Source organism: Podarcis tiliguerta (assembly GCF_965153285.1).
Source record: "Podarcis tiliguerta genome assembly, chromosome: 2".
NCBI classification, from domain to species: domain Eukaryota; kingdom Metazoa; phylum Chordata; class Lepidosauria; order Squamata; family Lacertidae; genus Podarcis; species Podarcis tiliguerta.
Window position 1 is genome coordinate 28,505,697 of NC_139535.1, and position 15,301 is coordinate 28,520,997.

Here is a 15,301-nt window from a genome sequence, read left to right on the forward strand (position 1 = left end):
ACCAAAGTAGGGCCACCAGCAAGCGAATGCAGGGTGTACTATTGCCCAGATCCCAGGTCTCAAAGGGACCCAAGTACTGACCTGCTGCCCATTTGCCTTCCTGCCACCCTCCCTGCATCAGTGGCCCTGCTAGGTGTGGATGCTAAGGTAGAGGTCTATGGTCCCACAGGGCCGGGCATCATCTCCTCACTTTCCTATTTTTTATATTTATTTTAATTACCTGCCTTTTTGCTCTTTTAACCCTTGCTCTTGGACTTGTGGTGCAGTCTGAACACAGCTGGGCTGCCTGTCTTGAAAATGACCTCTAGGAGCAGCAATAACATGGCTCCCAAGGACATCCTTGGGGTGCCATTTTGAAAGCAGGCAGGCAGCCCAGCTGCATCCCAAGCATTCCAATAAACAGGTGAGTGGATGACAGACAGCCTTCTGTCCTGCTTTCTAAAGTTCCTTTTACACTGCGTTACCTATTGTGCTGTGGAATTGTGGCTTTTTCATCGATATACCAGAATGTTCTGCTAGATTTCACTCCCCTCGGATACTGAGGTCCAGCACCAAGGGCCTTATGGCGGTTCCCTCGCTTTGAGAAGCGAAGTTACAGGGAACCAGGCAGAGGGCCTTCTCGGTAGTGGCACCCGCCCTGTGGAACGCCCTCCCATCAGATGTCAAAGAAATAAACAACTATCGGACTTTTAGAAGACATCTGAAGGCAGCCCTGTTTAAGGAAGCTTTTAATACTAGATGAATCATTGTAGTTTAATATTCTGCTGGAAGCCGCCAAAAGTGGCTGGGGAAACCCAGCCAGATGGGTGGGCTATCAATTATTATTATTATTATTATTAAGCAATGCACAGGCATTAACCATTATGCCCCAATAGAGAATGTGGTAATCCAACATGACCAAGGCCTGGAAACGATGCCTTATGAGGAACAGCTAAGGGAGCTGGGCATGTTTAGCCTGGAGAAGAGGAGGTTAAGGGGTGATATGATAGCCATGTTCAAATATATAAAAGGATGTCACATAGAGGAGGGAGAAAGGTTGTTTTCTGCTGCTCCAGAGAAGCGGACACGGAGCAATGGATCCAAACTACAAGAAAGAAGATTCCATCTAAACATTAGGAAGAACTTCCTGACAGTAAGAGCTGTTCGACAGTGGAATTTGCTGCCAAGGAGTGTGGTGGAGTCTTCTTCTTTGGAGGTCTTTAAGCAGAGGCTTGACAACCATATGTCAGGAGTGATCTGATGGTGTTTCCTGCTTGGCAGGGGGTTGGACTCGATGGCCCTTGTGGTCTCTTCCAACTCTATGATTCTATGATTCTATGACTAAAGTTCAGCTCAGTCCTACAGATTTTCGGTGTAGTCCAACAGACGTTTCACAAGTGCTGATGGAAAGCCTGCTGGTGCCCTGTTGGTGACCCTGTGCTACATAAATGATCAATGTTGGGTGTAGCTTTTTCAGATCTATTATTTGGCCTTCAGCCTCATCCTCATCATCTAAGCCTCCTTAGGACCAAGCAGCATTTTATGTACAACCACCCAGGATCAGCCATACTTGCTACCCAACCTGTGGTGACTGGTGAATTGTTTTCTTGTGTGTTGGTGCCACAACTGGGCAACTGAAGGTGAATTTATGCCCTCGCTCGTAACCATTAGAAGGATTCACTGCAGGCAAGCATTTTAGCTGCATTGGTGACTGCTTGTTATTATCATTGCCTATATATGAAAACAAAAATAGAAATAAAGCACAACAGAAACTCTTGTGTATTTCTCTTGAAGCTTTCCTTTCTGTCTTTCCTTCAACTCAAGTACCATTTTTTTAAAAAAAAAAAAAATGAAAGGAAGGAAGAACATAACATGTTTAGGACTCTGTGGGAGCTTGAAATCTATAGTGGGTTTCATGAAAATGACCAATCCAAGTTGTCGTGACTCAGCAGGAAGACCACTAGAAAAAAATCATTTTCTAATAGGAAACACATCCTGAAGACTTATCAGCTTGGATAAGATTGGGAAACTGTGACATTTTTCTCAAATGCCAGCACTTCAGAAAATTTGTATTTTATTGCTACTCGGCTGTATATTGTGCCAAGGTATATTGAGGCTGTTTTTATGAAAGCTTGTGGAAGATTCAGAAATGCATAAGGGTCTAAAGACTATTAAATACATTTTTGCAGTATTGGGCTTGTAAAGAAAGATAGAAAAACCAAAGCAGAATGAATCATTTTCTTCCTGTCTTTGTTATTTTCATTGTGATCTGATTCTGTGACAAAATAATTGTGCATTTATTTGTTTCTTTGGATTTTTAATCTGGCATATCCCCAGAAGTTTAAAGTGGGGAACAACACTCAAAAGCAGAAAGTATCAATAAATGTGTAGAACTGGCATCCTAGGTCAGTAAATAAATCCTTATTTATTTCTTGTGTGTACTAGAAAAGACCAAATGAACAAACCAAACAAATGATCTAGCCTTACCTATAAACCAACATAAATGAACAAATAAACACATTAAAATATCCCATAAATTAAAAATAAATATATCCTAATCCATATTATACAAAAATAGCACAGATGAATCTGACAGTATAACAGTATAAAGGTAAAGGTACCCCTGCCCATAAGGGCCAGTCTTGACAGACTCTAGGGTTGTGCGCTCATCTCACTCTAGAGGCCGGGAGCCAGCGCTGTCCGCAGACACTTCCGGGTCACGTGGCCAGCGTGACGAAGCTGCTCTGGAGAGCCAGCACCAGAGCAGCACACGGAACGCTGTTTACCTTCCCGCTATAAAGCGGTCCCTATTTATCTACTTGCACCCTGGGGTGCTTTCGAATTGCTAGGTTGGCAGGCGCTGGGACCGAGCGACGGGAGCACACCCCGCCACAGGGATTCGAACCGCCGACCTTTTGATCGGCAAGTCCTAGGTGCTGAGGCTTTTACCCACAGCGCCACCCGCGTCCCTGTATAACAGTATGGTACAGTGTAATTACCAGGCGTGCCTGCAGGTTTTTCTGGGCTCTGTACACTGTGTTTGGATTGGATCCTCTACCCCACTTGCAAAAGAGGACAAAATTTGTTTAATATTATATAGGCCAGTGGCCACCCCTGTAATAAAATCTCTGATGTGCCTAAGCCTCCTTGAAAAGTTTTCATATTTTGCATTTGCCTTTTGGGGGATTCTTTAACATCGACCCGTATGTGTTGTGTAGTAGTATTTGCAGAAAATAACTTTCAGGGAGTACCTGATCTCAGAAGAATGCACCACAGGAAAGGTGCATCCTGATTCCTAAGGAAAGGAAGACGAAAGGACTACAAAATGAGAGAGAAGCAGGAAAGGTGTGCTAAAGGGAGGGGGAAATTGCAGTTCTTTAGGATCCCAGAGGTTCGCTTCACCAAGTAGGCACAATACACTTGTCAATCATTGCTTTTACTTACCGCTCTGACTTCACTCATTGGCTAAAAAAAGGAGGAACAGTCAGTCTTGCTAAAATGGCCTAGAAGGGGATGTTCACATTTTGCTTTATAACGTTGTTTCTAGTGGGGTTAGAGACAGGAAGGAAGGAAGGAAGGAAGGAAGGAAGGAAGGAAGGAAGGAAGGAAGATAGATCTGTGGGCTTGTTACATTAGTACCCCCAGTAACCACCTCTCAGCAGCCCTGGTGGTAGCACGATTTATGTGGCATACTCTCCCCTTGGAAATACGGCATACATTTATTACTTAATGTTTTTGGTGCATGCTAAAAGCTATTTCGTTCACCTAAGCATTTTCAGAGATATTGGTCAAATTTAAATTACTGGTCAATGTGAAGCCATAGGATTGTATTTAATATTGTTTCAGTATATCTCATGTGCTTTTCTTTTCTTTTCTTTTATACCACTTCAGGACTTTAACAAAATATTAAAGTAGTTCATAAGTAAATTAAATAAATAAAAAATGTAAGAAAAGATATAATCGAGTCCTGATATATTTCTAATATACATTCATCTTACATATTGTGAGGTGTATCGATGTTATTTATTGGTATATTGGTATTTTGAATTAATGCACATAACTAGAGTATTATTATATGATATTTTATATGGTTAAATTCTTTGTTCATTTGAATTAGTGAAAATAATTCAGCCTTGGGCTTTGCTGACCCTTTAGAGAAAGGAGGTTATGCACCAGCAGTCTTTAAGGTGTCCTGCACAGAGCATATTATTGCAGTTAGCTGTTGTGCTGTTTTACAGAATGCTCATCATTTGCATAAATCCAGTGGCAGAAATTGCATTATTCTGCTGTTGAATAAAAATATAGGTGTAGGGGAAATTTCCAGGAAAATTATGTACTTTTAAAAAAAGAAAAAGAAAACTAAGACAGTGTTGCTTTAAGTGAGGCTTAGTCATAGCTAACTATGACTGATCAGGCTATTTGCCTATAAACAAAGATCCCCCCCCCCCCGCCATTATTCTGAAGCTTTAACAATGCAGGAAAGTAAGAGTAGAACATTGATGTGGTGCACACATAATGCTAAGCCATGCTTCAAGAAACTATGCTTATTTCAACAATAGATTAGCAGTATGTGTAAACCCTGTCCAGAAGCTTAACTATGGTTTGTCTACTGCCAACAAGCCACCATCTGAAGTTATCAGGTGAAATCCTATGTTCTAAGGCAATCGTTCTGTGGTGCGAGGATTTCTGCTTGTGCAACAGATCATTTGCCTCTTCTCCCACCCCCCATACCTTAAATTTGTTATAGGGATTCTTTCAACCCTCTGGAGCAGATTTGGGGGGGGGGTACATGTCCCATGTGCAGCTGGGGGGGGGGGGGCAGAGGCAAGAAAGTCCTGTTGCACAAGCAGAGATCCTTGCACTGATGTGATGCGTTGGTAGAATACCCCCCAAAGTTTGTTTTCACTATGTCTTAGTATTATGTGTGAACCCAACACTGTAGCCTAGCCATGACTGGTTTTCCCACATGCCATCCCAGGTACATACCCGGCTACAAAGGCATGATGAGGCAAGAGCAGCCAGAGAAAAAACTTAACTTGAGAGAAACAAGCTGTGGTTTGCCATCTGGTGAACTCATAGTTTGTTAATCAAAGTATGGCTTAATGTTATGTGGAAGCCAGGTCATTATGAGAGCCACTAACACTCCCCTTCCTCCTCTTCCGCGTGATATTTATTTCAACAAGACTTGTGGCAGCAGTGTATTGTGTGCTATCTTGCTTCCTTCTCACTTTTTGGGCTGTCAGCCTTGGAAGCAGACCAGTGCACCACATCATGATATCACATCATGCTAGAGGAGCAAAGAAATGGAGCAGCAGCAGCTTTGAAATGTCTAGCACTGCTCTGAATTAAGATGTGTGTGAGAGAGAAGTGCCCAAGGCTGCCTTTCCTAGTAACAAGCCCTGTATGCTGTACCACACTGATCTTAGAAAACATGTCTGTCAAGCTTTAGATTATATATGATGGCTGGCTAATCCAACAAATATATAACTGCATGTTTGCTGCTTAAGCAGCTTGCCCTCCTGATTTAGTGTGTGGTGGTGGTAGTGGTGGGAGTCTTCTAATATATTAGAAACAAATGGGAAATACAAGAGTGAATTTTATCTGAACCAGGGATGGGAAACTTGTGATCTCGCAGATGTTGTTGGACTCTAAGTCCCATCAGCCCCAGCCAGCACAGCCAATGGTCAAGGATGATGAGAGTTGTAGTCCAGTAACTTCTGGAAGGCAACAATTCCCCATCCCTGATCTATCCTTTCCAACTTATTCAGATGAGCTGCTAGTAATCACAGCTTATTTGCTGAAATCTCCCCACATCAGACATGGTCGTACAGTGCCGCAGATTGTACAGAAATATTTCCAGCAAATATCTGTTGCAATAAAAAGGAAAGCAAAGACCTGCATACCAAAAACAGAACAATGCCAGACATTTGCACAGTATCTAAGCTGGAATTTCTTCTCAGCATATTTTTTTTTAAAAAAAACAAAAACAAAAATATATTGCAATTTCATCTGTATACTGGAATGCTCTGTATACAGGATTACATTGAGGAAGGGCCTGTTGTGTGGATGACAAACCCCTTTGACACATTTCTCCATGCAGTTAACATTGGGAGAATAAACAGAGAAACTTCCCCCTTTCATCTCCTGCACATTTTACAACCAGTTTAAAATAAGAATTCTAACCCAATTTGAGGGGGCGACAAAGGGAGTGAAAACAGCATCCTTTATGAGATATTAGTTATGTGGATAAATGAATGCTTGAAAACGGTAAAGTTAATAGATAAAGAATTTGTTTCTATTGTATATGTACAGTATAAACCTTACTGACATACTTCAGTTATTGTATGCAACCCTCTGGCTTCCTTGATCTTACTTAACAAACGAGAAGAAACTATCCATACAACTGTCCTTGAAGACTTCAGCTTAACAAGAACCAGTAATAACAAGAAATTCACCTGAAAATGTGTCCTGAATTATACTTGTTCAATAAAGAAAACAACATAGACTTTTAAGATTAATGAATAATAAACAAACTCTGTAGTCTTGAGTCCTGTTTTGGTAGTTGCTCTGGAGAGCCTGTTTTTTCACGCAAAACCTATTATTTTAGCCCCCACTCCCTACGGTTGCCTGTCTCCTACTAAGGCAAAATTATTCCACAAAAAGATTGTACACTTCATAGACAAACTGTACGGATATCCTCTAAAAGGCTGTGCGCAGCTGAACTTCAGAGCATAACTGCTAGCCCTGGAAGCTTTTTGCTAGGCCCAAGAACTGTCCACAAGGCGGCAGTAAAACCCCTTGCATAGCACACTTATCGTTAGCTGCGAGGCACTCGCTTTCTTAAACGTTAAGAAACTATTTACGTGCATCACATTAAGAAACTCTGCCTCGTCTTTTTCATGTTGCCTTACACATTGCGAGGTTAAGAAAATAGGTCAACAGCCTTCAATAATTTCCTATATATAATACTTATAATGCGTTCAGGAAGCATTAAAGCAGTGATAATAGGAATGGCTTGTTTACGCTGACGAAAAATTGCACTGTTAACTATCTTCCTGTCTTTTGGGGACTTGTCACATATATATATATGAACGCAGTTGCTGGTTCATACCTCTCCATTCAATATTCGTGGCTTAAAATCTGATCTCTGTGTGTGGAAAAACTAGCAGGATGTGGCTTGCTTTACTTTCGGATTAAAGAGATTTTCTGTAGTTTGTTTAACACATTGTTTTGCTCTTGATTTGAAAGTAAAACCGAGCAAGTTTCCGAGGGTTGACATGATTTGTGATATCTGTACATGTGCTTATGTCCGCAAATACTTGCGTGTTTATTATTCATGTCGAGAGAAAAAGGTGTATGAAATCTGCATTGATAGAGCATTTGTCTTTTTGAAACCCGTTTGAGAGTCTGCTAGAAATATACTGAAAAGGATCTACCCAGACCCTTATTGTGGTAGAGTTCAGAGAGGGAACCTCTTCCATTTTGCACAGTATTCCTCACAGGAAGAAATGGTTTACTGCTGAAGATGATTTCTGAAATTACTTATCCATTTGCCTACTGAAAATCAGTTTTCTCCTGCCTTGAGACTTGGTCATCTCATGCTGGGAGAATGTGAGAAGTGAGTGGAGACTATAAGGTATGGCTCAGAATGTGGCCACATGCCTTGCTATTAGGAATGGACAAATGGATCAGTTTCGGTTCTCCAAATTTCCCTGTCTTAAATTCAGCTCTATATATTTCTGCAACAATTCGTGAAAATTCATCAGGATTCCAGTGTGCATTTCCTGTACAAATAGCGTAGGGCACAAGTCCAGTTGTCACTCATAATCCTGGGACTGTTTTGTTGGTGTGGCTGTGGACGTGGCAGAACGTATTACCACCTTGAGTGGAAATGCCCAATTGCACTGGGATTTGGGGACAAGCTGCAGGATTTGGTTACTGAACTTTGGTATAAAGTCACCAGCTATATAGCTATATTATATATTAAAAAGTACTCATGAAATAAAGATACCTACCACCACACCCCACAGAAAAAACCCCCACAAAGTTTTTGTGCTATATAGTGGAAATGTATTGCCTATACCAACGACATCGGACTGAAAAACACTGCCAGCTGCATCATGGCAAATATGGTCCACATGATTTTGTATATCACAAGTGGGCTCCCACCTGTATGGACAAATTGGAGCACCACCAGGTTCTTCTGACCTTTACTCATACGTTGCACTGAATCACTGGGGTGATGTGGAGAGAATAACATAATTCTTACCTTAATACTGGCGACCCGTTGTACGGGGGCGGGGGCAGGGAGGGTTTCTGGGGAAGTTTGTTGGTTGTAATTTTGTTCTCTATATTTTAAAACGAATAAAAAAAATGAATTAAAAGAAATTCCCCTGGAAACTTAAAAAAAAAAAAAAAAGTTGACAGGGACAGCCTATAAAGTCATGAAAATGTATTTAAGAGAATGGAAGGAACATAACAAACAGTTTCCAAGCCTCCACTTATTTGTTTTTCATGGATATTATTAATAGCTCAAGGCATGATTAGGTGGCTGGGTGGGGTCCCCCTACTGCAAGATTTCCAGCTCTGGTGCGGAGCTGTGGGCTCTGGATGACTCCCAATTTTAAGGCCAGGATGGAATTTTTTCTTTTACCGGGGAATACAGAAGACTTGATTCTGCACGTATGAGGAAACCAGTTTGCCTTCTGAAAATATTGCAGGTCAAGGGATCCTTGTACTGGAACAGAGACCCTATGGGCCATTTAATCCAGGCCCCATTCTCTTATTCAGAATATCCTATACACCTTTCAAAGTTTGTTCAACTTTCCTTTACAGCAGAGAAATCATAAGCGCAGGAAACCAGTGGAATTTACCCTGGCTTAAGTTATTTTTATTTATTGAATTTATATACCGCTCTATACCCAGGGGTCTCAGGTTCATCCAGCATAAGGTAAAGGTAAAGGGACCCCTGACCATTAGGTCCAGTCATGACCGAATCTGGGGTAGCGGCCCTCATCTCGCTTTGTTGGCCAAGGGAGCCGACGTACAGCTTCCGGGTCATGTGGTCAGCATGACTAAGCCGTTTCTGGCAAACAAGACGGAACACGGAAACGCCATTCACCTTCCCACCGGAGTGATACCGATTTATCTACTTGCACTTTGACGTGCTTTCGAACTGCTAGGTTGGCAGGAGCAGGGACCAAGCAATGGGAGCTCACCCCGTCGCAGGGATTCGAACCGCCGACCTTCTGATCGTCAAATCCTAGGCTCTGTGGTTTAACCCACAGCGCCACCCGCGTCCCTTCGTCCAGCGTAAGTCACTGGACAGTAAGGTTACAGTCAGCAGAGATGCCCCGAGTCTGGCAGAGAGGAAGCATGTCTTTAAAGCAGAGTTGAATTGCAACCCAAGTTCCATTGGATTGACAGGTCATGTGACTGAGCTGAAAGGTTTGCCCGCCCCTGGAATGCCCCCTTTGGAAGCTTAACACCAGCATAAATTCCTCTGGCTTAAATTCCGCTAGCTGAGACAACATAGCCCTTGCTCTGCTAGATTGTAGGACTTTGGTTGGTGTATCCCAGGCTGATCCAGGGTGAGTGAATTACACTAGTGGAGCCCAATATTCCCCTATTCCAAACTTACTCCTCCCAGCCAATCTTGGGTTTAGCTTGCACTATAATTCTCTGATAAAGGCAGCTTCTTAAATCCCCCAACTAGCATGTTTCATTCATATATATTCCAGTTAGGAAGTCACTCCTGTTACGTATATATGTGCATGTATGTACTGTAGGCATCTATAAAACATATTAGTCATGTTAACTGCTTACAAAGCACTTGAAGCAGTATTCGAGTTAAAAGGAATCAAACCACAACATCATTATCAAATAAACATCGGTTAAAAAGAGATCAGCAGCCGCATTAAAAGCAGAATCAACCAAAGCTAGAGTCAAAACCAAAGATATTATTAAGCCAATTTACAAACAGAATTTAAATAGCAATTACACAATCTCAAGCAGCAGCAATAAATCACAAAAACTCGGCAGCTAGAAAACGCTTTCCCTAAATAGTAAGAATAAAAGTTGTCATTTGGTAGAGAAATGAAAACAAAGGGGAGGATGTATATATGTATACAGTATAACCCACAGCATGAATGGGGAACCTCAGGCGCAGGGACAAATGTGCCCCCCTCCGCAGGCCTCTCTCTGTCTGGCCCTGGGAGCTTTTCCCAGTCTATGCTCTCAATGGCCCTGTTTGCACCTTGGATTCTTTTTCTCTGAATGTAACATGCATTTGGACTCTGATAATGCATCTTGCTTGTATGGATGGAGAATAGGATGAGCCGTGTGACAGTGTGTAGCAACTAGCGTACTGCACAAAGTGTGCATTCATGGCTTCACTCACTTTTGCCTCTGGCCCCGCCTTCCACTGGAAGGTGGCCCTTGGAGAGTTGTACAGAATCCTAGAATCATAGAAATGTAGAGTTGGAAGGGACCCTGAGGGTCATCTAGTCCAACCCTCTGCAATGCAGGCATATGCCGCTGTCCCCCTACGGGGATCGAACCTGCAACCTTGGCATTATCAGCACCACGCTCTAACCAACTGAGCTACCAAGGGAGCACGGTTCTTGGACTGAAGAAAGGGTGGCTGCCTCTATGAAGACGGCCTCCTTTCTGGGTTACAAATGGACTAAATTATTTCCCTGTAGCTTGAACCCATTGCTTCACATTCTGCCCTACCTAACTGAATTGCACTGGCAGTTGTTCTCTTTTTTTCATCTTGTGTTGTTTTTTTTGGGGGGGGGGCGATGGAAGGGAGAAAGAAAATTGCAGAAGTTGCCAGTATCTTTGCCCCTTTAACTTTCCCATCAACCTAACGTGATTTGTGCCCTCCATTCTTTTTCCTTCCTGTGGGCTTCTTTCGTATCCTTTCTACATCATCATTCTTGAATTGTGGTGTACATAGCTGAACACAATTCTCCAGATGAGTAGATCACCAGCAGCGCTGTTACTTCTTGGAACATAGTCATGCCGATAAAACTCCGGTACCACTGGATTTTTGTGTTACAGCAAACGCCATTGATTCAGATTGGCTGACATCCATCTGTCTCGGGAGACAATGGAGGAGTGTGCCTTGGGGGGTAAAGTCAAACTGTTGGAGAGTTACAGCGCCTGCTGTGGCTGTAGAGACTGATATGGGAAAGACTTTTTTTTTGCAGCTGGGGCAGATGAAGGCATCCATTTTCTCTGTTACAGATGCAGCATGGCGTCTATTCTCTCTGCGCTTTCCTCCTCTGGTCACTGCTGTAGATACACAACTTGACTCATTGTCTCTAGGCACTGCAGCCCAAAAAAACTTCTGCAAGGGATTCCAAAAGGGCAGGGTTCATGTTGCCAGCCTTCATTCTCATTGAATGGCTACCTTCCCATGTCTTTTTCTTAATTTACATTTTTAAATTTACTAAACTTATTAGTCACTTGTCACCCAAAGCATCTCTTGGTATATGCACACATGCATACAGGAAAGAGGGGAGGAATCATGCAATGCACTAATACGCCATATAATACATTAGGAGAAACAAAACCCAAGAAAGCCCACCAGCCCGCCCATAACAATAATAAAAAAATAGCAGTATATGAACTTTTTTAAAAACAGCAACAACCATACAGACATTTCCACTCACTAACTCACAGATAAGTATAAAAATTCCACACTGACACAGCCCCAAAAAACATTCACATCAACCCAACAATTTAAAAAAAACCTCTCCATCCCATCAATAATTCCTGACAGGAAGGTTGATGGGGAGGTCCCTCAGGGGAAGCCTGGCACCTCTCCTCTCTCTTCAGGAGCAGCAGCAGCAAAAGCAGGACAGGAAGATGGTAAAAGTTTTCCCTGCTCTGCAGTTGCCCTGGCTGCTTCTCCTCTCCTGCCACTGGAGGCAGGGCTGTGTTTTGATATGGACCCTGACTAAGCCAATATTATTTGTCTCCTAGTATTCTTCAGGGTTTAGCCAGTCAATCAATGGCAACAATAACCTTCTAAGGTGTTTGTTGCAAAGTACTTCCTCCTTGGAAGTTACTTCCTCCTTGACTGCATTCTGTATCCCCTTCACAAGCAGCTGCCTGCGTAGGATGGGGTCTGCGTCGGGCTTGGCAGAGACCTTTCTCTGCTAAGATCTGGAGATCATTGCTGTCTCCAGATCATCATCAAACACTGCAGCATCCTGACCAGGATTGTCAGCGGAAGGTCCATGTGTATCTCCAATATGTACATCCATCTGTTTCTCTCTTTTGGTACATAGGGACCACAGAACAGGTATGGAGCAAACCTTCAGGAAGTAGCAATGGGGCACTCTTATTGCGTGGCAATATTTTTTTAAAAAAAACCTCGACTTGCTAGCATATTAAGTTCAAAGTTCACATTAAAAGGCGTTTCTTTTTCTTTTAAGTGAGATGCAATGCTTGGTGGGGGGGGGGTTGTTCTCCCAAGAGACTCAATAAACTTGACAGATTCTGTTTAAAGAGCAGATTCCATCTTCCAGTAGCCAGCTTGCCAGAAACATTCCTCAACAAGCAACTCCACCGCAGACTAACAAATGGTGCCTATTTTTATTTATGAAATAAACAAGATCTTCAGCACTTTGTCTCATTATGCCAAGGCAGTGTTTCTTAAACTTGTATGAAATGGTTTCTCCCCTTCTAAGCTTCCAAGATCTGTGCACTCAGTGACGCTGCTGGGGCTGGACTATGGGGCGCAGGTCTGGGGCCTGCAGCTCTAGGGGGACCTATTTTATTTTTTCAAACGTTTATAGAGGGTGCATTGGAGCCAGCATGCTGACAGCTGCTATTAGAATTTGGGGAGGGGGACATTAATTCCTTTAATGTCACCTGGTAAGCTGGGAGGAAGGAGCAAGCATTGCTGAAAGACAGGCAATATAGTACATGGAAGCAGAACGGTGAACATGCATCTGGTGTCCTTGATTCTTCTGAGTGACAGGTTTGGTTTTAATACTGTTACCTGCATTCCTTTTTATTTCATTTCATTAAGGCATTCGGGGTTTTTCAAAATGAAATAAAAAGAGAGAGCGATCTGGCAAACATAACCTCCGTTTAGTAGCTTTTTCAAGTATAACAAATTTGTGGGCAAAGTATGAGTTCATCAAGGAAGGCAGTGTGGTAAAAATAGATTAATGCGCTGCTGCTTCTTTTCAGAGGTTAACGTCTGGGTTTTCTAAGACTGCGTAGGAAAGAAACTCCTGTAGACAGAGCATCGTGTTGGCATCAAAGCACTCAGCGTGCAATTTATTCTGGACAATGAGCAGTGCAAAGGGATTTCCCATATATATACATTACGTTGGTGAGAGGCTTTCTGTGGCCACATTCTCATCTGGTGTAAATTGGTGCAACTGGCAGTAACTGACAGCAGTGGAAGCCTTTCTTTGCATGGTGCAGATTTGTTCCAACTTCTGAGGTGTTTCACTTTAAAGGTGTGTCTATCGGTTGTAACTGACAAATAGATGCTGTTGCACATCACCCCAATGTGTGTGAGATTCCAGGGGTTCTAGATGCTTATCCTGGGTTCGTGTTTCCTTCAGAATGAGGCACAACGGAGACTGTAGTGTCTTTAGAATGTATGGTTTATTTACACATACTGTATATCCAACCTGAGCCTACAATGGAGGGGTTCACACCATTAACTTCCCAAGAGTTCCCCCATACCTGCAGCCTTAGATCCAAACATAAATCAAGCATTACTCTGCCTCTCTCTGGCTTCCCACTCTGCAGCTTTTCTTCTAACTTCTAGCACACATCACTCAGCTCTCTACTCTGGCCTTTTGTCTTTCTAACAACCTGTAAGCTGAGGGAAGGGGCCACATCCATTTTCATCTGGCACAGATCCACTTCCTTTGTTCTCTTAATGGCCCATTACCTAGGTTGTCACATCACCAGGACATCGGCTTGGCTAGTCCAAGAATTATAAGGGGGGGGGCAGGCATTCAGCCTTACCTGCCCCCTTCTAAACAAAAAATAAACAAAAAACCCCATACCTCATAGAAATATAATCTTTCCATTATTTCCACTAACCTCCCTTTGTCTACAACCACCTAGGATGAGAGACATGGGCAAAGGGAAGAGGTAAAAAACAGAAACAAACAAGGATGAAGTTGGGTGAGTGAGTCTTTATTACATTCATTAGCCTCAAGCTGTTTGGAATGCTTATATTTAATTTAGGTTTAGCTACTTCAAAGTTCATGTCATTCTAGTTAATAACTTTACTATAACTTATTATTTTCAGATGTTGGCAGGTAGACAGATGGTGAGTCACCTGGAATATGTGGATAAAATCAGTAAGGCTTGCTTGCACGGTTGTTTTGGGTGTTGGGTGTTTTTTGGTGTGTTTGTTCTTTCATTGTTTATACTTTGCTGTCCTCTGTGTTATAAAAACAGAACTTCAAGTTTCAACAGCCTCTCTTCTCACTCAAAATACCATTTTAAAATGGAATGACCACGGGACAACCATTTCTCAAGCAACAGTTAATGTTTGCAGCCACAGTTTGCCAGTTCAAAGTTACACACACACACACACACACACACACACACACACACTTATCTTCTACCACCAAGTCACAGATTTCGAAGTCAAATCTCCTTATTTCTGTCTGTGTTTAATCATCCTCGTCATTTCCCATTTATTACAAATAATAGTACCATACTCGCCAACATTTCTCTGATGAAAATAGGGACATCCCATTCCATAATGATCATTTTACTATTTATACCCCACACATCTTACTGGGTTTCCCCAGCCACTCTGGGCAGCTTCCAACTTAAAACATAATTAAAAACATAATAATACAGATCCACAGATGGAGTGCTAAAGTGTTGTATCGAAACCTTCCTTTCATATGAACTTCCAAAACAGCATTAAAGAGATGATCTGTCTACTGCTCAGGATAACTGATAGTTTATGGGCTTCAAATGGACTCTGCTGTGCTTTCACAGGGCCCTTCTCTTCGCTTTTGCTGTATGGAAAGGACTGATGACTACGTCTAACCTGACAGGTGCTTCTTCCACCCGGGAAATGAGCAGCATCCCTTCATATTTAGGGGAGAGCCATAGCTCAGTGGAAGAGTGCACACTCTGCGTTCTAGCTTCAGTCCCAGGCATCTACAGATCTTCCCTGCTTAAAGCTCTAAAGAGCTGCTGCCAGTCAGTGTTGACAATAATGAACTAGAAGGACCAGTGGTGTGCCTGAGGATAAGGCAGCTTCCTGTGTTCCATGTTCTGCTCTGAAAGGCACCTATCAAATGAGAAACAGTGAGGG

The 15,301-nt window shown here is 42.5% G+C and overlaps 1 long non-coding RNA gene across 1 annotated transcript; it reads left to right on the top strand.

Annotated features, from left to right (window-relative positions):
* Positions 1-297: 297 nt before the first annotated feature.
* On the top strand, positions 298-14,541 carry LOC310671201. The gene is made up of 3 exons (XR_014507889.1): positions 298-403; positions 14,086-14,145; positions 14,273-14,541. It is a non-coding gene; the product is annotated as an uncharacterized lncRNA (long non-coding RNA).
* The last annotated feature ends 760 nt before the right edge of the window (positions 14,542-15,301 follow it).